At 62.9% G+C, this 3,750-nt stretch overlaps 1 pseudogene; it reads left to right on the plus strand.

Moving 5' to 3' along the window:
* The first annotated feature begins 2,801 nt into the window (after window positions 1–2,801).
* LOC142863337 (uncharacterized) lies at window positions 2,802–2,920 on the plus strand (annotated as a pseudogene).
* The last annotated feature ends 830 nt before the right edge of the window (window positions 2,921–3,750 follow it).

A 3,750-nucleotide genomic window follows, 5' to 3' on the forward strand; every position in this document is an offset into this window, starting at 1 on the left:
GTACCAATGTTAAGGTCGGGTGCCTTGCCCTCTCCAAGCCTCCCCCCTCGGGTCAGAGCTTCAAGTGCGCCCATCCCCCAGTCGGTGCGCACCCACCCCATGCCTAATGGATGTGTATGCCCCTCCCCTCCCCCCACCCGCCCGACACCCACCCGATGAAGGTGATTCCTCTCTGTCCACTTAGGCGTCCATCCGTTCGTACCAATTTGCTGGTGAGCGCGCTCACGTGGTGCTCGTGTGTCCATTCTTGGGATACCTGGCCTACTGGAACGGGTTCCAGCTCTGGCCAGGAGAACACGAGAGGCGCCCTCTCACCGCTGCTCCTCACAGCCGAATGGCACTCCGTGGTGTCCACGCGCCACATTTTATTGATGCACTCCTGGATGGATGGGCACTCGGGTCGCTTCCACGTCTTTGCGATTGTGAATTGTGCCCTAACTGTCACCCTAACCCTTACCCAGCCCGTCTCCTCTGCCCCTGCCTGACGCACTCCTCCCCGGCCAGGCCCGTCACTGTCCTGGGCCCCCGCCTGACCGGCTCCTCCCCGCCCGGCCTGTCACCGTCCTCTGCCCCTGCCTGACATGCTCCTTCCCGCCCGCCCGGCCTCTCACCGTCCTGGGCCCCTGCCTGACCGGCTCCTCCGTCGCCTGGGCCTTCCAAGGGCTTGGTGTGGACGCTGCTTCCAGGAAGCCCACCAGAAACCCGGCAGCAGGGTGGCCGCAGCAGTCTCCAGCAGCCGTCCCTAAGTCGCGTGAGTGCGGGGGACGTGCCCCCGCTGTGCCGCGGGGGCCCAGCCTGGTGTCTTCCCTGAGGCCCTGCGGCTGCCGGCTGGGCTGCCGCTCCCCGCAAGGGGAGAGCCGCGGAGGTGGGGACCGCCTCCTGATGGGGACGTACACGCAGCTCTCCACGTCGGATTCCGGGGCTCTCTGTCCTGCCCGAAGGCCCAGCTGGCCTGCGGGTCCTTAGAGTGGCAAAAACATCCGAAAACTGAGATTGAGGGTCCGGTGGGTGTCTGCACTTTTGTGCTGGGCACCCCAGGGAGGCCCGGGGGCTGGCTGGACAACGTGGTCTGCTGGGCGGGGGAGTTGGAGGAGCAACTGATGCCCTTTGCACTTTGGGTAGCAAGAGTCTGAGGTGTCTCTGAGCCCTGTGCCCTGTGGGGGGGGGCGGGGGGGGAGGAGGAGGAGGAGGAGGAGGAGGTGGGAAGGGCCGGGGCCTGCAGTCCTGTTCCCGGGGTAGCACGGCAAGTGGCTTCTTCCACAGGCTGCTTGGCCTGGGCTCCCTGCACCTGGGCCTTTGGAGGACCGGCCCTGTGCTTGCCAACACTTCCTGCAGGGACCCAGAGCTGGGAGGTGGCATCTCTCAGCCCTGGGTCGGGCAGAGCCCCAGCGGGCCATGCCCACAACCTCTCTCAGCACCGGTCCCCCAGAAGGCTCCTTTGGGACCAGGATTCTCTTGCGGTGACTCTTTAAGGTCTGGCCCCTGGATGGAGGGGCACCAGGAGTAGAGGAGCAGGAAGGGGAAGGGGGTGGCCATGCGAGGGGACACTTTGAGGCCGAGTCCCAGCTTCAGCCTGATCCTCCTGGGAACCCCGCTCTGAGACAAGGAGCCGGGCTTCGCATTCCCACAGCAGCCAGTCGTGGGCTGAGGACACCTGGGGCGTTGGGAACTCCCTGGCTTCTCCTTGGTTTAACGTCTAGAGCTGCTTGTGAATCGCGCCGCCACACACACCCGAGCGCAGGTGTCTTCCGCACAGACTGCGGGCCTCGCTCTTCTGAACGCCGCTAGCTCGCCACCCACCCACGGGTGAACCTGGTCAGGGTGCTTTCTCTAAGGGGCAGACTCTTTTCCGGGCGGGCTACCGGTGTCTCTGTTTGCTCGTTTCTTTCTTCCATTTCGGGAAAGTCTTCCTTGCTGGGTGTGGAAATCTCCTATGCCTTCCCTCGCCTATTCTGTCAGCTTTAAAATTCTCTTTCAGTTGCCACCCTCACAGATGGATTAGGAAACTCTTTCCGGTGCACTCATTAGTGAAATGACCTCCAGGAAGCTGGAATCCAATATCTAATGGCCGATTTTTAGCGAGTCCACACGCCAGGGTGGTCGGGGTCCAATGCAGCCCCGGCCAGGCCCAGGCCCCTTGGACTGGGCCACAGGAGGACACGGAGGAGGGTCCCGGCCCCCACGAAGCGGTGCCGGCAGTTCTCCACGGGCTTGGGCGTTTTCCAGAGGTAGGAGATGGAGGGGACTGATTTCTTCAGCGCCCCCCAAACCACGCCACCCCACCCCACCCATGGGACACATCCCCAGAGAGAGACGCCCCATACACTGGCTGTGCCCCAGCCCTGGCCCGGGGGAATAGGCGGCAGCCCACCCACAGGGCTAGGGGGCGGGCGCAGCTGAAAGGGGTTGTGGGGGAGGGCGGCCCCTGGCTGGGGTCAAAGGGCGAGCGTCCCGCGCGTGCGCAGTCAGCGGCAGGCAGCGACGCGCTGGGGGTGGGCAGCGGGTAGGTGAAGGAGGCCGGGCGAGGAGACGAGGGGGGCTGGGAGGGCTCCACCTTGGCGAGTCCAGCCGTGGAGGCGCATCTTGTGTGGGTGTGAGTGAGTGTGAGTGTGTGTGTGTGTGTGTGTATAGAGAGACAGCCCCCGCCCCGCCCCGCCCCGCCCCGCCCATCATCCCCGTCCCTGGGAGCCCGCGGGACCGGGCCGGGGAACTCAACCGGCCCGGCCCGGCGCGGGAGGCGGCGGCGGGGAAGCCCAGAGAGGCTCGGCTTCTTGAGCGGGGCAGGGGCGCCCTCCGCCGCCGTCTAGGGCCACACCACCCTGAACGCCCCCGATCTCGTCTGGTCTGGGAAGCTAAGCAGGGTCGGGCCCGGTTAGTACTTGGATGGGAGACCGCCTGGGAATACCGGGTGCCACAGGCTGCTGCTTTTTTTTTTTTTTTTTTTTTTTGGCCTCTTGTTCTGTCCCCTTTCTGGGAGCGCGGCGGCGGCCCGGGGTGGGGGTCACCCCCACCCTCAGCGCCCGCGCGGTGCCTGGCGCCCCAGCCCGCACCGTGGGGCCTCCTCTTGTCCCAAGCCCCGACACCGCCGCTACGCGGCAGCATGCGTGGCATCTGGACTGTCAGGTCTCAGACCAAAGGTCTGCTCTGTGGGAACCGACACGCTGGAGGAAACCTTGAGAGTCTGAGAGGGGAGGGAGTTCCAGAAGAAGGCCAGGATGTCATTTTGAGGGAGTATGTGACCAGAACTCGTCCCGTTGCTTTTGGGGTTCTATGGGCTACACGCAGGAATCTTTGGTGGTGGCACCTGATGTTGGGGGATCCGGAGTCACACCCAGACCTGCTCCACAGGCCTCCTTTTACTTTTCTCTTCGGATTCATTATTTTTAAAAAGTGTCTCTTACCTCTAGGATTGCATTTTCTTTTCTCTCTCTCTTCAAGCAGATGATGGGAGTACAAGTATTCAGGTGACATGTGACGCCCTTGCCCCCCTCCCCCCTGCGTTCTTTTTTTTTTTTTTTTTTTTTGAGACAGAGTCTCGTTTTGCTGCCCAGGCTAGAGTGAGTGCCATGGCGTCAGCCTAGCTCACAGCAACCTCAATCTCCGGGCTCAAGCAATCCTGCTGCCTCAGCCTCCCGAGTAGTTGGGACTACAGGCATGCACCACCACGCCCGGCTGTGTTTTTCTATATATATTAGTTGGCCAATTAATTTCTTTCTATTTTTAGTAGAGACGGGGTCTCGCTCTTGCTCA

Source organism: Microcebus murinus, chromosome 21 (assembly GCF_040939455.1).
Source record: "Microcebus murinus isolate Inina chromosome 21, M.murinus_Inina_mat1.0, whole genome shotgun sequence".
Classification (NCBI taxonomy): domain Eukaryota; kingdom Metazoa; phylum Chordata; class Mammalia; order Primates; family Cheirogaleidae; genus Microcebus; species Microcebus murinus.